General features: G+C 33.2%; 1 protein-coding gene across 6 annotated transcripts in view; it reads right to left on the reverse strand.

Annotated features, from left to right (window-relative positions):
- SOX6 (SRY-box transcription factor 6) overlaps nt 1–20,466 on the reverse strand; it is a 578,685-nt gene that overhangs the window by 481,480 nt on the left and 76,739 nt on the right. For all 6 annotated transcript variants that reach the window (XM_008708903.2, XM_040638855.1, XM_008708901.2 and 3 more), the window contains exon 2: nt 4,125–4,196. The gene's annotated coding sequence lies outside the window, so the exon portion shown is untranslated. The remainder of the gene's footprint in view (nt 1–4,124; nt 4,197–20,466) is intronic.

Below are 20,466 nucleotides of genomic sequence, written 5' to 3' on the forward strand. Positions count from 1 at the left end.
CCTTATTTCGGCGGCAGGCCATCTTACAGGTTTGCAAGAAAAACCAACAATTTAGAAAGAGATTCAAACTACAGCAAATAAAGGACACTATTAAAAACATTTTTTTTCCTCAAAATTCCATCAATATTGCTCCAAAACACCACTAGGAGATTAAAATAGGCCAGGCTGTCCTTTCAGGTATAAATAAATTAGAAACAGAAAGTGAAGAGAGCAGAAAGAACAAGTATCTAAGGGCACTAGTATATAAAATTTAAAAGCTTAAAATGTAATGGATATACACATTCAGATTAGTGAACTGCTTTCAATTAAAGTAGATTTCTGGCCACAGTTCACAAATGTACAGTAGCTGGTGTATTAATGTAGATACTTCAAATGTCAGTATATCTCTAATTAACATGAGCACACAACTGTAAAACTGAGAAGGCACAATTTTAAATTCCTTACATTCCCAGCATTAATGCTTTCATGGGGCAGCTCCCGTTGTCATGGAAAATGGCATTCAAACCCTATTTGTGGATTTTCACAGCTCATCTTTTTTATTTACCTGCTCTATGTCAAGATTAGCCTGGAATAATATTTTTTAAAGATAATGCACTTAGACCTACTTGTCCTGAAAATCACAGGCATTCTCACCGAGGGAGCTGTGGTCTGGGTTATGCTCAGTCTGAAACAGATTTCTTTCCATTTTAAAATACCACAAAGAGATGAATTTGTGATTTTTTGTTTGTTTCCTGAAAATCTACGCAATTCAAGAAATTTCAGCTGAAGCACGACGTGTGGCAGTTTTGGAATAGGGAGATAGGAAAATGTCAGGGAGGAGCAAATGATCCAGGAAATGAGGAAATGAATTAGCAGAAGGCACTCTACAATCTCCTGCCTGACTTACTCTACCTCAACTTTTCAAAAATATTTGTACAGCCACCAAATGGACACTGAGATAGTGATCAAAAACAACAAAAGAAAGAGAGCTAAAATTCTCTCCATGACAGGATGGCTTGGTTTTATGGAAAGAGCACTGAATTTATACCATGAATCCCTATATTTGAGTACTGCTACTCTACAAAAATAAGGATAATTCCTACTCACCCAACAGTTTTTACAAAACTCAGCCAATTTAATGTATGTAGAAGCAAGTGTTATACCAAATTAAGATACTCTTATTATTGCCTCGAGCGTGGGGCTAAGCAATAATCACTTCTTGTGCCAGAGAATAAAATATTTTTGTATCTTTTCAGGGAAAACGTCACCATTCAAGACCATGAACAGAGACAGAATTTTATAAAAGTAAATTCATCATCAAATTATTTAAAAGGCCTGGGTAACCTGAAAAAGCAGGGTGACCTACTTCTGTTTTGTTTCATTTTTTTAACCAATAATTTATTGCCCTGGTAAAAATTGATCAGAATTATACAATTATTTTTTAAATTAGAGATAAAAAAATTAAATGTGAGATATTAACATGCAAAACAAGGTCTTCTTATACAATGCCTACTTTTGAAAAAGACAAGGGTAGTTTTATTTTTTAAAGAGGAAAAAAAATAGAATAAGATGCTTTCAGCATCTGAGAAGATAACCATTTTCCTTCACAGTGTTTTCCTCTCCTGACACAGGTAGTTGACCTAAGTAGGTAAGATCCAGTCCGTTCTCACACACCCTTGGTGTGGCCCATTCATTATGGATGTGCAAAACAATATCCCACCTTCCTTATCTCACAGACTGGCTTCTGCACACCTTACTAAGAAACCTTCCCATGGCCATGAGGTATAACTTTCTGCCTTAGATCATGTAGCAAATAAGCAGTTCCAGCATGGAAATTAAAGTTCAGGAGGGCACGTATTGCATGGTGCACTGGGTGTTATATGCAAGTAATGAATCATGGAACTTTACATCAAAAACTAGGGATGTACTGTATGGTGGCTAACATAATATAATAAAAAAATATTATTTAAAAAAATAAATAAAAATAAAGTTCCTAAAAGAAGCCATTGTCACTGATCCCATTTGCTTGTTCTTAGGCCAGACCAGATAAATATTTCCATTGCTTTCCCTGACTCATCATTCAGTGTAAGTGGTAGACAGTTTCTGCAATAATTGAAAGGGATGGGAACTCAAGCATTCTGGATGCCATGTTAACTTTATCTGACTTATCTTAGTCATAGTATCCTGCTACAATCCTTTAATAAGAAAGTTCCACAGTTAGAAGATGGCCCTAACAAAGCTTGAGACCACTGAATTTAGGAACAACAAAGTCCATGCCCTAAATGAACATGGAAATTCTCAAGATTGAAAAACAATTACTTTGGGTCCATATGATTAGTATGACTTCTGCCTATGTGATCAGACAAAAATTAACTAAAAGATTGTCTTTTTTTAAGTTGAACTCCAGAAATAACCATATAAAAACTATAGCGACAGTATCCCTTCTTCTGATTTTAGTCTCTCTCTTTGTTAGATAGCTAGAAAAATCTCAGCTAATTGGATCACCTCCAGTCAAAGCTAGCCTATGTATGTCTGGTGGAGGGGGAACACAGACAAGGAGTAAAGAAATCAGAAAAGAGAGCCTTTGGTAATGAGAAATGTAAACTGTATTTTAATATTTTAATAAAGGCCATTTTGGTTGAACTGCCAGTAATTATCTTGTATTTGTCATTTTAAAAATCTAGTCATCCTAAAAAACTTACTAAAGGAAATGACTGAATGATATGAAAGAAGAGAAAAAGAAGGTAAAAGAAAGGACAAAGCAACTAAGATAGGATTTGAACAACTCAAAATTGTTTCCTTTCACTCAGATTTCTAATAGGATAAGCTCAACTCCTTGGAATTATCCTTTTTCATGAGAGCCCTTCAAAGATACTTTACATTTCTTTCTCCATCTTCTTCGCCTCCTAATCCTCACTATGATACCTTGCACAAATTAAAAGCTTACATTTAATCCAAAGGAGACATGCAGTTTAATATTTTGTGTTTTACATAAGAATTGTCTTCAAATAATAAAATGTGAATTGATAGTTCCATAAAAATAATGTACTCATTCATAAAGCATTAAATATATGCAAAATGCATTAAACTATATTAAACATTCACATCTATGTTTTAAGTTGATTCAAAATCCTTGTCCCAATCAATGCTACTACTAAAAGAAAGATAAAGCTGGTTTTAAATAAATATTCACTGTGCTCTGCTTAGATACTGAATAACTTAAACTCGAACTTATAATATTGGCTTTTTTAAAATACTTTTCCTGGAAGTACATCCTCTAAAACTCCTTTGCAGGAGTACACTAACAGAGGACAAGTTTCCTCTGTCTTTGTTATCAAATGTTTATGAGCTCCTTAGATTCCAACAAAATACACATTTAATATATTTTAAACTCAAGTAACTTATGGTCTTATATGTATATAGCCATTTTTAATACCTGCCTCATACTCTGAACTACTTCTATACTAATAAATATATATCAATTTAAAGTACTGTAATTGATCATTCAAGTTCATTCCATTTTTTTTCTTGAAATTTACCTCTTTTCTGAGAAAAAAGTATCTTTGTTCTCCCAAATATCATTTAAAATTTAATACTGTTTTGGGGATGGCGAAGAAAGCAGGAATACCCCCATTTGGATACACATTATACATTCACTAAATAAGCCTTTGGCTCCTTAGTACATAATCTCCTCGTGCGCTGACAGCTCTTTGAATTCTATATCATCTCATGTCTTTTCTATGTGCACAGGCACATAGTACTTTTCAAGTCCAGACAACCAGAAGACTGTAAGAAGTTTAGCAGGGTAAATTATTCATGTGTATATAGACTAGCCCCTTTAAGGTAATTCATTCCTATAATTGAGACCCATCTTCAAAAAGTAAGATATTTATTCTTTCAGCTTACTGTAATGGGCCCCACCATTGTGTTATTTCACTGGAAATCACAATAAACTGGGTTTTTTTTTTCACCAGCTGGTACTATTTCTATAGTCCTCTTAAGAAAACACTTACAAAAACTTAGTAACACTTAAAGCAACAGAAAAAATAATAAAAATTCACATACAAAAGGAATTAAGCTCTTGTTTATAAACTGTAACTGTTTCATTATGCAATGAGAAAAGCAATAAATAAACCAATACTTACAAATACGGACAAAAAATCAGCCCCAGCACCCAGAAATCACTGGTAAATTGCCTTTGAATTCATGAAAGTGACCTGAAAGTTTAGACAGAAAATGAAATTTTAAAATATAAGTAAATTGCATTTATATGTTTTATTAAAGGAATATATACATTCTATCTATAAATTATACTGTTTTTAACTCAGACAGTTGTCCCCATCTACTCTAACAAATTTTTCCAAGATGATAATACCAAAAGAGACAATTATTCCATTGTTCTACCTCTAGGAATACAGCATCTCTGTTCATTATGGCTTTAAAAAAAAAAAAGTCAGTAGTAAAGTAGGTGTTTAAAGTATCAATAAGTTAAAAAAAAAAAGGAGTAAAAATTTTTTTGAGGGAATAGAGGCTTACACATTACATTTGAAGAACATGTTTAATTTATGTCTGCAAGTTAAAATGAATGCACTTCACAGAAAATATCTTGGATGCGTCCAACAGGAATATATTACAGGTAGAATAAAAATGAAAAGATGCACTTTTTATTCTGTTAAAGGTATGGAACCCATTTAGACACTTAGGCTATATGTAATGCATTCTGTATGAGGCACAATCCAATCCAAAATTCTTTTGCATGCACACACTTTAGTTCTGGCTGAAGAGGTAACAGATGCAACTCAAACACACAGAGCTAGCCTTGTAAAAAGTTTTAACTAGCACAATGAGTCACTTTATGCCTCTAAATATCTATGGTTTCCTCTCTCCAGAACCCCCATGCATTAGAAGGTAGTTTGGTAGTTTATTTTTATTGTTTGGTCTAAATACAGCACATTTTTAGTTCCATGAAAACAAAGAAACTTTGTTGCGAAGGCCATATTCTTTCCAAAATGTGAGAATGGCTATGAGTAGTGTTCAACTTAAAATAATAATGGAGCTTGAGCTCCTAATTTAGGTCAGAAACTTTCCTAGACTTAGAGATTAGTTTTATTCAATCCATGTTTTTTAAATATAGCTGTAACATCTAGGTTATTTAACAAACCTCGTTAGTTAGCTAACTAGATTTAAATAAAATTCATTCTGGAAAAAAGTGAACCTTGATCAACATCATTGGTAGGAAACACTATTTCCAATATTTTATATATAGCACAAATGGCCATAATGAATTAGGCATCTGAAATTAAGGATATGAAATAAATATCTAACTCAGCCCTTCCCCAGCTCCTGTAGTATGCTTTTGCCTAAGTGACCCAGATAATTTATTCTATTTTCCAGTCAGGACTGATAGATAGTAAAGTTCTGGGCATTTGGACAGTTTTATGTATTGATGGTTAATACACCTATTAGCTTTCTTCACTAGCCGTCCTTCTCTTTGTAAAGAATGGTGCCTCAGGCCTTCTTCACTCCAGTTTCACCAGTTTCGAACAATTCTATGATGCCTACTTCTGTGGATGCAAGAAGTACAGAAGAGTCTGGCCAGGGAAGGTAGCTCTGAATTTATTTTTGGTATAACACCCTTTGCTTCCTCACAGCTTTCTGATGTTTTCCAGGAGAACAATTTTATCTGGGACACTACATAACACTATGTGGACACACTCTGTGTACTATTGAAAGCCAGCAAAGAATACTTGTTCTGATATAAGCTATTCTTACATTTTATCCTGCCCCAAGTTTTAAATTATAATTTGAAGTTATCCACAAAATAAACATATAGCAAAATGCTGAATACCCAAAAGCACAAACTCTGGGAGAATCCAATACTTACATATTATACAAATAATCACACCTTGTCTTTCCGGCAACTATTCCTTTAAAGGCATGAATTGGAATTATGCAAAATCAGAAGGGAGGGAGGTGGGGGATTGGGATAGGCCGGTGATGGGTATTAAGGAGGGCACATATTGCATGGTGCACTGGGTGTTATACCCAAGTAATGAATCATGGAACTTTACATCAAAAACTAGGGATGTACTGTATGGTGACTAACATAACATAATAAAAAATTATTATAAAAAAATACAGACTATATCCCATTCCTTCATTTGCATTTAAATGATGGAGATAAAATAAAATGCATCCAAAAAATATTGTGGCTGACATATATCTCATTTTTTCAATCATTGGACTCTTTAGGAGTTAAGATCTCTAACTCTGGAAATATTTTAAATTTGGAACAAATCAGATTCTAGACATTCAGGGCAAATAATATTCTACTATACATCAATATGAAATCAATAAATCTAATCTGTCATATCAGTGCAGTCTTACCACATATGTTAAAAGCAACTCTGTATCTGCTTTATACTACTGGTGAATTTTGGAGCAAACAATTTAAAAAGCATAAGCTTCTAAAATCACAGTTCATTGTTATAAAAAAAAAGACTTTAATGCATACTTCGTCCTGCAGACAATTTAGGAATAAACAAGTAATATCTTATGATGGGAAAAGATTTAAGAATTAACTCACAAGAATTAACACACAATTTGAAGTAAATTACTTCTTTAAGAACTAGAAAAGTTTGGGCCATTTCCAAAATAAAAGTGACCACTTTGGTCTTAAGGGCAGCACAAACCTAGAAAGATAGAGAAGGAATTCCCAGAGCAGATTACCATCTATTCTGGAAAATCACAATCTGTTTAGGAAAATGAATCCTCAGAACATCCAGTCACCATGGATTGTCCCATTACTCTGTGTATTCATTCGTTCATTCAGCAAATGATGACCGTGGGTGAGAGACTGTATCAGACAATATGAACATGAACAATTTTTTAAATAAGTAAAATCATATGTTGTAAACCTAAAACTAATACAGTGTTATATGTAAATTATATCTCAATTGATTGATAGATAACTTTTTTTTTTAAAGGTCATCGCCTTTCCCCTCAAGGATTCTTAAAACTATCAATAATTCAACCTGGGCCACAGACTCTCACATCTGACCATGGTGGTGGCATGGTTCATATTCTCTGACTGTCAAATCTTTTGTACATCCTTACTTTATTAAATAAAAAGTGCATTGTTGCAAGCACTTCAATATATAAAAAAAAGAATACAAAGAGGAAATATACAAATGAAGAAATACAAATGTCCAATAACACAAAAATGTGTATAATCTACCTAATAATCAAAGAAATATAAATAAAATATTTTCACTAAAATACTGGCAAAATATTTTATAAACTGGACAAAAACTATTATTAGTGAGGGTGTGGGAGAAAAAACACTTTCCTACACCATGAGATTATAAACTGGGTACAACTTTTTTGAATGGTAATTTGAGAGTAAGTGTTAAAATTTTTAATGTCAATTTCCTTTGAATTTGCAATGCTACTTCCAAAACTTATCCTAAGGAACTAATCACAAAAATGTTAAAAGATATATATATATATACACACATATATACACACACACATATATATGCATGTATATATATGTGTGTATATATAATATGTATGTTATATATGTATGCGTGTGTATATATATATATATACACATATATATATTTATATAATATGTATGTTCATTACAGCATTTTTACAACAGCCAAAAATTGGAAAGAACCTACTAACTGGATAAGTAAATTATGATACATACATATAACACTATAAATATTAAAAATTCTGATATAAATGTATATTTATTGATATGAAAAGATGACCAAATGTATTGTTGAATTTAAAAAATACATGTATAATAACCAGTTTATAGAAAATTAAGGATGTGTACCTGCACACATACATGTGCACGCAAGTTTCACAAAGTAACGTTCAATTTAGCAAAAATGTTAACACTGAGTGAGATATAGGCTTATTTTTACTTTCTCATTCTTATAAGTTGGTGTTATTTAGATTTATTTACACTTAACATGTCTAATTTGTTCACAAACAATAAAGCTATTTCTAAAATTCAGTATATTATCTCTTCAAAAGTAGTCACCCAAACCCAGACTAACTTACTATTATTCTGGCAGCCAAAGCCAAATATTAATACTAGTTACAAAAAGAAAAATCTCTGAATTACAAGGCAACTTCAAACAAGTCTTTTGACATCCAGTCAAGAAACCATAAACATTTTCACAAAAGCATGTCTCACTCTACCAAAAATAGGTAATAGATCAAAAGTAAACAGCAAATAAAAACACTGCCACCTCCCTGTATAATTACACTTTAAAAGCTTTCAAAGATTTTTTAAACCTTTCTTAAAGCTGTCTCTAAGTCACACCCATTTCTTTTTTTATCCTCATCCTTTTTAAATTATTATTATTATTATTATTATTTGATTTAGCAAGAAGTTTCAAGCATCAAAAGGATGGCTGGATTAAATGACCTTCCAACCCTGAGAGTCAATGATTCTGAGGTATTTTTTTTAAGTAGAGAAGTGCTTCCAAAAACACCTGTAACAAAATTTTGTTCACCTTTACATTAAATTATAGCTATTGCATGTTTAAAACTCAAGTCAAAGATTAAATTTTTTAAATATACGGAATCATTGATTTAATAATGTCATACGTAATGACGCACTGAGTTAAAACAACTCCCTTTAAAGCATTTATTTTCTCAACTGACTTGAAAAGATATCAGTGCTTGGTCTTTTATACATCAAAATAAAGATTAGTGAGGGGGAGCCTGGGTGGATCAGTCAGTTAAGTGTCTGCTTTCAGCTCAGGTCATAGTCTCAGGGTCCTGGGATATAGCCCCAAGTTGGGCTCTCTGCTCAGCAGGGAGTCTGCTTCTCCTTCTCCCTCTGCCCTCCCCCTGCTCAAGGGTGCATGCTCTCTCTCTTTTTCTCTCTCTCAAATAAACAAATAAATAAATAAAATATTTTAAATAAATAAATAAATAAACAAACAAACAAATATTAGGGAGGCATTAAAAAATAATCCTATATGCCAATTCAAATAAGTTTTCCTGGAGATTTTATTTTTCATTACAACTGCTATTCTCCCCCAAACTGCATCAATTTTTTAAAAATGTAAAACCTTCTTTACTATTATTATCACTTTTGTTGTTTTTAGATACCATTTGTAGGCTAAAGCCATGTTTCTTGAACTCCATAATTCTTATCTTCCCTTTTCTTCTTAATAATTATACCAAATTATGTAGATTTTGAATTAACTATAAAAGTAAAATGTCAATTTCATCTTTCAAAGGAACTGATACCAAGCTAATGTCCAATTTTTTCAATGCAAATGCTAATAAAGAACATCACAATAGTGAATGGAAAATGAGGGTTTAGTTACTGACATTCTTTTCTTCTAAGGCAAAACTAAGAGTATTTCTGAAGTGTCAAGGAGGACAATGCTACCTAGTTCAACATTCTGCTTTCCTGGAACAAGAATTGATTTCCTCAAAAAAACAGGAATTTTCCCTTTTCTGAAAGATCTCCAAAGATAGTTATTATTGAAGGCTCCTTCTAATAGCTTCTTCATCTATTCCATGCTGCTCGACCTACATCTTCAATATGATTTCAGTATTGAGAGCTACAATTTAAAAGGGACATTGACAAGCATTCAGAGGAGAATGGCTAAGAAATCTTACAGGAACCATGTTACATTAGAATGGTCGCATGTTCTAAAGCTGGTTAGCTGGAATGAACTTTAGAGACCATCTATTCCAGTGGTTCTCAAACTCTTTGGTCCAAGACTCCTTTACATTTCTAAAAATTACAGAAAATCCCAAAGGGCTATGGTCACATTTATCAATATTTTTATATTAGAAACTAAATCTAGTTATCCTACGACCCAGCAATTGCACTACTGGGTATTTACCCCAAAGATACAGACATAGTGAAGAGAAGGGCCATATGCACCCCCGTGTTCATAGCAGCATTGTCCACAATAGCTAAATTGTGGAAGGAGCTAAGTTGCCCTTCAACAGACGAATGGATTAAGAAGATGTGGTCCATATATACAATGGAATATTACTCAGTCATCAGAAAGAACAATTACCCAACATTTGCAGAAACATGGACGGAACTGGAAGAGATCATGCTAAGTGAAATAACTCAAGCAGAGAAAGACAATTATCATATGGTTTCACTCATTTATGGATCATAAGAAATAGCAGGGAGATCAGTAGGAGAAGGAAGGGAGTATAAACAGAAGGGGGAATGAACCACGAGAGACTATGGACTCTGGGAAACAAACAGGGCTTCAGAGAGGAGGAGGTGTGGCACTGGGATAGGCCGGTGATGGGTATTAAGGAGGGCACATATTGCATGGAGCACTGGGTATTATACGCAAACAATGAATCATGGAACACTACATCAAAAACTAAGGATGTACTGTATGGTGACTAACATAACATGATAAAAAATTTAACAACAAAAAAAGAATTCCTACAATAAGACTTAGCTGATTATAATTGACTAGAAATCTTTTAGAATGTTTGAATTTCTGGGCCCTGTTGGAGACTTACTAAATGAGAATCTCCTTGAGTGGGCCTGGAGTTTCCACTTTTTGAAAGCTCCACAGGTGATTGTTAAAGCCAGCCTAGCTGTAGATGGTATTCAAGAACTACTATGCCAGTCCTACTCTAAAAGTCCCTACCACTCTAAGATTTAACAATTTTATATCTTATCCACATCCACTGAGAAGTATATGCTTACACTTTAATGTAACATTTCCTAAGCCAACTTTAACACATTGTACATGGTCAGATTAAGGTATTTCTCGGTCCTAAGAAGAGAAATTAATGGTGTATTTTCTAGGCACACCAGTTCACCTCTACCAACATGTGTAGCAGAATAGAAAATCAGAGGTAAAATTGCCAAAGTTTGACATGTTTTCACAACTGCCAACACTTTACTGCCCTCCTGAAATAACAATTCAAGAAGTCTATCTGTGAACAAGGATAGTCAGTATAAAAATTGTGTCTACATGAAAAATGAATGAGATTATTTAGAGGAAGGGAGCATGTCTTATACTTTACAAAAGCAGCTTACTGTTATGAACCAAGGCAAAAATTTGGGCAACAAACTTCCAAAACCTATTTACAGAATCACCATGTAACTTAATCCCAAAACTCTTGTATTTTGAGGTCTTGACTATAAAAAAAAATTCATAAACACAACATAAGGCAGCAAGGTCACTTGACCAGAATCAAACAAAAAATTAGCAGTGGGCCAAAAAGACATTCAGAATATATTTTAGAACTTTTCACACAGTAAACTTGTTCTCTTTCATGTGTTCTTTCACATACCATGCTTTTCTTAGCAAAATTTCCTTCTTGGAAATAACATGTATTATTGTTTTTTGATATTTTTTTTCTTGCAGCCTATCTAGTTTCAGACATACATGGTATTCAGTTTAATAACAGAACTCAGAGAAAGACTTGTGTAAGTAGGACTGGAGAAAAAAGTGATTATCAAACCATAATCCTCAGACTCCCTATATCAGAACCACCTGGTATGCTTATTAAAACTAATTTTTTTAAAAAGACTGTTGGGCCCCACCCAAACCCATTGATTCTGCAATTCTGAGAGTATGGCCTAGGAATCTATTTTAAAGCATAGCCCCCAGGTAATTCCTATCCACACTAAAATTCAATGACTGCTGGACTAAAGGGCAACTGTGTTAAATGTGGGTAAGCTTACAAAAGCTTTTGTGCATAAACAAAAATCTTGTAACTCTATAAAATGTCTTATCTTATGGAAAAGATTCTCAATGATTTTGGAGTTCCTGTTTTTAAAAAATAAAATATTTTCGGGGCGTCTGAGTGATTCAGTTGGTTAGGTGACTGCCTTCAGCTCAGGTCAAGATCAAGCTCCCTGCTCAGCAGGGGAGTCTGCTTCTCCCCCTCCCTGGGTCATGCTCTCTCTCTCTCTCTCACTCACTTTCTCTCTTTCATATAAATAAATAAAATATTTTTAAAAATAAAATATTTTCTTAAATGTAAGGAGAATTAGAAGCTAGACAAGGGAATTTAACTTAAAAATTAAGTCTTAGTGATTGTAGGATGTTGTATTTTTTTTTTTTAATTTGAGAATGATACAAGCAATTCTCCAGCAATTCAATTAACATTTCTGAGAGCCCACAGGATGCATAACATGAATTGGAACCTCTAGGGATAAAGAACAATAAAGCACAATTCCAGATCTCCAGCAACTGACAATTTGGATTCATTGTAAGATAAATATTATAGTTAGAATAGTCTCAACATTTGCACTGCATTATCATACCCAGAAAAAGGAAAGGATTCCATCCCTGCTGAGTTTTCTCTCCGGAGTCCTGCTCACAAAATAAAGTGTCAGAACACTTTAATCATTTAACAAAAGCTTGCAAAAAGTACTAATTTTTAAGCCCAGATATTTTTTTAAATCAGCCTACTATTTTCTGTGGAGTAAACTAATACACAAAGGAGGAAGGACTGCTCCTTGCATTTCTAGGTAGTTAAATCAAGATATATTTAAAGACATCTGAAGAGGGTCCAGTTTGATATTCATATTAAAAAAACTCTTCTTGTTACCACTCTCAGTACAACTCCCTCTTAACCACAAATAATGACTTCAGTAATGGAGCTCTATAATTTAATGTATCAGGCAAATAACACCAAGTTACTTAGATGAGTTGACACCGCCTGTTGTGCAAATATGTACTTAGGATAAGATTATAAAAATAACAGCTGCATTATCAACTGGATTCAGACCAGAAAACAATTTATGTGAATTCAGAGTCAATATGGTCTTAACTTGCTACATAGCATGTATATAGCACTTTATACTTTTAAAGAATTGCTCAGTTCATGATAGAAATTGAAAGGGGGAGAGACGCTAAAAGAAGAGAAAAATAAAGATCTGGTGACTATGGCTAATTACCTAAGAGTCCTGATTCCTAGAATAAATCATAGCTATTCATCATTTACTGTTTGCTCTGCACCACACACTATGTTAAGTACTAAAAAAAAACAAAAATGAATAGAGTTGGTAACTTCAAGAAGTTCCAAGTCTAGTAAAGGAGACAAATTATTAATTTTGTGTGAGATTTGTTAGGTGAAGAAATCAAATTATAAAGCTATACAATCTCCTTTCCTGAAATAAAGAATACACATAGGAGGGGCACCTGGCTGGCTCAGTTGCTAGAGCATTAGATTCTTGATCTCAGAGTTGTTAGTTCAAGACCCACATTTGGTATAGAGATTACTTAAAAATAAAATCTTAAAAAAACCCTTTAAAAATATATATAAGTAAATAAAGAATATGCATAGGAAATGGAGATATTACTATCTAGCTCCCAAAGTTTTAGTAAGGTTTAGAGATATGAACATGCTAGATGGAAATGTCTTTTATAAATGTATTCTTATTTTTGCTTTTTCCTTGAAATATGCCCACGTAACAACTTACACCAATGACCTTGTAGCTAATATAACCACCCACATTTTAAAGAAGACTGTCTCAAGGATACATGACCCGAGAGTTGTGTCTTTTGCAATGCTACTCCATCATCAAACTCAGTAACAACACACTGCATACCCATGGGGAGCTCAGTCACACATTATAGACTGTCTTTCTCAGACATTATTAAGTCTTTTGTTCATTCTCAAAAACACAGAAACAAATGAAGAGAATCATGTAAAAAGACCCTTATCGTTTTGCTGCATATTCTTCATAACAACTTAAAGATTTCACTGTAAAGTCCAGACAAGATCCCACGTGGCATCTATCAGAAATTACCTCTTTTCCTAAATGAAAAATATTAGAGATACCAGAATGAGATACGCCCAAGTTTACAGACAAGGAAATAGACATATAACTCACTTAGGACCATATGACAAATTGGTGATAGAGCTTTCATTTTCAGTCAGAGTTTTCATTCGCTGGGGTTATGTTCATTCTATGAGGAACATAAATGTCTCCTGTTACTTCATCTGTAGAATGGGATAGTTGGCATTCACTTCTCTCATAATATGCCAATATTTGATATTTTGCTCTCCAACTTAACTCATTTGATAAAAAGCATTCCAAAATGGAAATGGGGTAAATAACTGGATTTTTAAATACATTTCTCCAATGCCAGCACTTTCCCATCTCCCCCAGTTCCAATTAATTACCAATTTCTATATCTTCTTGTCCTGGAATTTTCCTAATTTCCCTTTCTTTTTCTGAGATCCATAATGAGACTGTTAGAGCTGTGCGTTTGTGTGGGTGGGTGGGTGCGTGGGTGCGTGGGTGTGTGTGTGTGTGTGTGTGTGTGTGTGTGTGTGTGTGTGCACGCACGTATACATAGGGAAAATACCCTGCTACACATTACATAATTCCCATTTTCCTACATTAGTGCTCTCATGCTAGCACTGGGACAAAAACCATTGCCTTTTTTAATGTGCAGAGATGGAATAAATTCACAGAGCTCTCCAAGACTCAAATCCCAGCCCTAAATTTTACCCACATCAACCTTGTTTCTGCAGAATTCACAATAAAAAAAGAAGACCAGGCATTATGAAGCCAATTCTATAGGCCAACCATTGTTCAACTGATATTTATTTTCTCATTTAACCCTCATAATTACTTTGTGGTGGGATTACTATCCTCATTTTATAAATGAAAAAACTGAAACTCCGTGGGATTAGATATTCACAAAAGTAGTAATTTGGCAGGGTTGGCACTCAAATTCACAACCTCTGGTTTCAAAGCTAGTGCACTGTTCTTGTTTCATTTAAACAGCATTCCTTTACATTTCAGAAGCTCGGCTTTGAAAACCTATTGGTCCTGATGCTAAAAGAGCTTCTTTTAAAGGATTCTAAATCCCATCACTTCTGTACTCTGATCCTACTCCTGTGCTTCAACCACCAGAGTTCTCTAGGACAGGCACTATGCCAAATCCACATATCAGCCTACAATTCAAAGCTTCCTTGCATCTTCTACCTCAGAGCAGCTCCCCAGAACAATTTTACTAGACAGAAGAGTCTTTCTTCTAAAAAATTGAAATTTTTTATCATGTATATCATATACACCATATGAAAACTTAAAGAGAGATATTCTAAGGTCAAGGATGTTATTTTATGCATCAAATAAATAATTCATATTTGAGTTATTTCAAAAATTAAATATGGAAGCTTGATCTCTTTCCAAGAATAAGATAACCTAAATAAATTTTAGGTTTAAAAGGCTTAATGCAAATATTACACAAGTACAAAAATTAAAACAATGTATTATTGGCATAGGAATAACAGGCAGATCAATGAACAACAGAAAATCTAGAAATAAATGACAGTTTATAGAAGAGTATATTGTATGATATAAGTGATACTTCAAGTCAGTGGAGAAATAATAAACTATGCAATAAATCATAAACTATTCAATAAGTAGAGGTAGACATTTGGGTGAAAATTGCATTAAGTCCCTACCACTTTATATTAAAATAAATTCCTGATGAATTTTTTGAATGTAAAAACTAAAAACATAAATAATCTTTTAAAAATTTTAAACTATTTACATAATATAAAGATTATATTTGTATCATCTTTACCTTTTTTAATTGAGGATCATTAATTTTATTTTTCTATTTTATTTTTTTAGATTTTATTTATTTACTTGACAGAGAGCACAAAAAAGGGGAGTGGGAGAGGGAGAAGCAGGCTCCCTGCTGAGAAGGGAACCTGATATGGAACTCGATCCCAGGACCCTGGGATCATGACCTAAGCCAAAGGCATAAGCTTAACCAAGTCACCCCTGTATTTGTAAATCTTTAGATAAGAAACAGCTTTCTAAGCATAACATTAAGACAAGGAAAAGATTAATAAAATTGACTACATTAAAATTTTTTAACTTCTATATTAACAAAAGTCTATTAACAAAGTTAAAATGTAAACCACAAACTTAAGCAAGCATACTTTTGGTATGGTATACAAAAGGGAGTTTTCAAAGCTCATAAATCAATTTAAAAAAACAGAAAAATAGGCCACAAAAATAAGTGGAATATTTGCAAATGAGAAAATAGAAAGAGCAAATAAATTAAAAAATGTATTCAATATCACAATTTTTAAAATGCTACATAATACAATTAATATCTCAATACAAAATAACATTTTAGCAAAAACTTAAAATATTGTTAATATTTAATGTTTATAAGCATGAGGAATTGGGCCCTCCCATTCACTGATGAGAATGCAATATAGCACAAACTTTCCGGAGGGCAATTTGACAATTCTGCATTCACTATATCACTTGTAGAAAAAACTTAAAACAAAATGAAAAATGTAAGTAAAAAAAGTAAAAAATGCCCTATTACATCCAAATATTTAATGTACATGTCTTTTGATACAAAAATTGTATTTCTATTTTATCCTAAGTAAATTATTGGACAAATGGGTAAAGGGGATATGTACAAAAAAGTTGACTGAAGTGTTGTTTATACAAGCAAGTATCTGGAAACAACCAAAGGTTCACCAATATTAGAATAAGTAGACCCAGCAATTGCACTACTGGGTATTTATCCCAAAGATACAGATGTAGTGAAAAGAAGGGCCACATGCACCCCAACGTTCATAGCAGCAATGTCCACAATAGCCAAACCGTGGAAGGAGCCGAGATGCCCTACAACGGACTAACAGATAAAGAAGATGTGGTCCGTATATGCAATGGAATATTACTCAGCCATCAGAAAGGATGATTACCCAACATTTGCATCAACACGGATGGAACTGGAGGAGATTACGCTAAGTGAAATAAGTCAAGCAGAGAAAGACAATTGTCATATGGTTTCACTTATTTGTGGAACATAAGCAATAGCATGGAGGACATTAAGAGAAGGAAGGGAAAAATGAAGGGGGGGAAATCAGAGGGGGAGATGAACAATGAGACTATGGACTCCAGGAAACAAACTGAGGGTTTTAGAGGGAAGGGGAGTGGGGGCATGGGTTAGCCCACTGATGGGTATTAAGGAGAGCACGTATTGCATGGAGCACTGGGTGTTATACGCAAACAATGAATCATGGAACACTACATCAAAAACTAATGATGTACTGTACGGTGACTAACATAATTTTAAAAAAAGAATAAGTAGAGTACAACCACAAAATAGAGTATAATGCAGTCATTTAATTGTGGCATATATCCATATTTATCAACAAGGAAGATATCGACAGCCTATTGTCACTGGGGGGTGGTGTGGAGAGGGAAGGCTTAGGAAGCATATGTATTTTTTCCATTAGTATAAAAACAAAAGTGGAATTAGTATAAAAACTAGTATTAAAAACAAAACTGGAATTTAAATAAAAACTTTTTTAATTAAAAAAAATAAAAATTTAAAAAATTTAAAAATAGGTAAAGATTTAAATAAGATTCAAATACAACTTTTTTTAAAACAAGTTGTAACCTCAAAAAATGATGCTGATAAAGATAATCTTAATTATCGGTAAGAGTAAGAATAACAACGCTAAGTCTAAAGTGGGAAAAATTACTAGAACCACCCTGCTTAAACAAATTCAGTGTGTGTGTATATATATATACATATTATACATGCACAAATATGTGTGTAGATATGTTACACCCATACCATATATAGATATAAATGTGATATGCCTGTATTATATATTTACTTACTTATATCATAAATGATTGGGCCTTTATAAAAAGCTTTTAAAAATTAGCATGCCAGGTTTCCATACAGTTTGTATAAGTTATAATGGTAGAATAAATTCTTATTTTGTAATATTAACATACTCTTCCTAAAATAGCAGCGTATTAAATTTGGCAAATTTAGTAAGAGCCTTCAAATTGTCCATTGCTTTGACCCAGCTCTACTTGTAAGAGTCTGTCTTAAGGAAATAGTCATAAACACAAAAATAATTTTTCCACAAATATACTTAACCCAACATTACGTGAAAGAGCAAAACCAAAGAGGCAGGTTACAGATTCTACTTATGTAAAATAAGGATAGATACAAATGTGTTTACAAAGTCATAGACAAATTCTTGAAGAATACCCAGGAAGTTCTTGATAGTGGGACAAAGATCTTTACTTTTCACTTTACATGTTTACATATTTCAATTTGGATATAAGCATGATTACATTTTTATAATTTAAAATGCAAAAGAAGAGCGCCTGGGTGGCTCAGACGGTTAAGTGTCCGACTCTTGATTTCAGTTCAGGTCATGATCTCAGGGTTGTAAGATCAAGCTCTTCACTGATTGTAAGGTCCAGCTCTTCACTGAATTCTCTCTCCCTCTCCTTCTACCCCTCCCCCCCCAAAATAAAATAAAGTGCAAAAAAAGAGATAAAACAGCAGTAACAATAACAATTCGAAGGAACCTGTATCTAAAAACAAGGGAATTTAAATATAGTCCACTCACTCAAGCCCCAGGTCCAGCTCTTCACTGGATTCTCCCTCCCTCTCCTTCTACCTCTCCCCCCCAAAATAAAATAAAGTGCAAAAAAAGAGATAAAACAGCAGTAACAATAACAATTCGAAGCAACCTATACCTAAAAACAAGGGAATTTAAGTAAAATATAGTCCACTTACTAATAGGCATAAATATTTTATGTCTATCAAAATTCTTATGTAGAATCCTGGGTAAAAAGCATGTTGATAGAATCCTGGGTAAATGTTCATGTGATAATATGAAGCAAAAAAAGGATAAAAATTATATTCACATACTTCTTAAAAAATAAAAGCTGATGCTTAAGAAAAAAGACTGGGAGGAACTATTAAGCTGTTAACAAAGATTGTAACCAGGCATGAGAATAGAGGTAAATTCTTTTTTCTCTTTCTACTTGTTGTAATTTTCTAAATTTCCATAATGCTGAACATCTTTCATTGGAAAAAGTAAATGAGGCAGAAAAAAGTATGTAATTCTACTATTTTGTACAGAGTTCACACTCACAAATGTCATTATCTTGACCAACATTCAAAGGGTTTTTCTACCATATAATTAACATGCAAGTAAACCTCCTTAATTAGTAATGTGAGTTCTATATCCCATATTCAAAAATAAGAGAAAGTTTAAGTAAAATATAGCCCATTACAAGACCTAATATTATTATGGCAATTAAAACATTTATTTAGAATCCTAGGTAATAGCATGGGAAAATGCTCATGTGGTGTGATGTCCACTTCATTATATAATAGAGTTTTAATGTAGCCAATGGAATTACCTAACTTCCTTTGAATCAGCAACATTCCTCTGAAGGTACAGAGTAAGGTAAATCAGCTACTTTTTCCTTGATAAGTAACTTCAGTTTCCTTACATATAAAATGCATGTGATAATAGTATTCTGTTTCACAGATTTGTTGCAAAGATTAATGAGATTACTTTATATGTAATAAGTACAGTCTCCTGGCACTTACGCACTCAATAAGTGGTAGCAACTGTTACTATTGTGGGCATGGTTGACCTTAAAATGTTTACTTTCTCCTTCCTATTATGATCAACTGTATGCAAAACTAATCAGAATGAAAGAAGGATGTTTTCTAAATTGCAAATGGATATCTAAATATCAGAACCACCTTAAAATAGTTGAGTGTGAGAAAGGTACAAAATTATATCTGGGAAATTACTTATTTAAACCCTAATTCTGCAAATATACATTTTTATAAGAATGTAATATTACTATTGCTATGTTCAAGAATTGTAAGCACAAAGAACCTCAAAATAGTCAGCTGTGCTTGCATAGCTAACCTCTTAGAATAGTAATTACATTGCACAGTATGAGTTTTTAATCTTCTTTAATATTTATTCCATTATTTCACACCCCATAGAACAAAAGGAACCAGAGGCAGTCTAGTTTAGTGAGAAAGAACAAAGACTAGGAATCAGACCCAGATTCAAACCCTATCTGTCACTTACTAAATGTGTGATCATGCGCAATTATTCAATTTCTCTGCATCTTAGTTTCCTCATCTATAAAATAAAAATAATTATATTGCCTACCTCAGAAGGGAGCCCGATGTGGGACTTGATCCCAGAACCCTGGGATCATGACCTGAGCCAAAGGCAGACACTTAACCGACTGAGCCACCCAGGTGCCCAAAAGTATACTTTATTTCTATATACAACCCCAAACAAAACAGAATTTATAAATATCATTTACATAAAGCCATTACAAATATCAAATATCTAAGCAAAACTTTTAATGAAAGAAAAGCAAGACCTCATTGCAGTAAACTTAAAACATTTTTGAGAATAGGTTAAAAGACTTAATAAGTGGAGGGTTCCACTATGCTCGTGGACTGGAAAACTCAAAACTGTAATGAAGTAAATCTCCCCATATTAATCTATAAAATCATTGCAATTCCAATAAAAATTCCAACAGTTTGGTGCATGTGAATAGATAGATAGATAGATAGATAGATAGATGATAGATAGATAGATAGATAGATGATAGATAGATATAGATATATAGATATAGATATATAAATATATCTATATCTTGCT

Source organism: Ursus maritimus, unplaced genomic scaffold, assembly GCF_017311325.1.
Source record: "Ursus maritimus isolate PB19 unplaced genomic scaffold, ASM1731132v1 scaffold_23, whole genome shotgun sequence".
Taxonomy (NCBI): domain Eukaryota; kingdom Metazoa; phylum Chordata; class Mammalia; order Carnivora; family Ursidae; genus Ursus; species Ursus maritimus.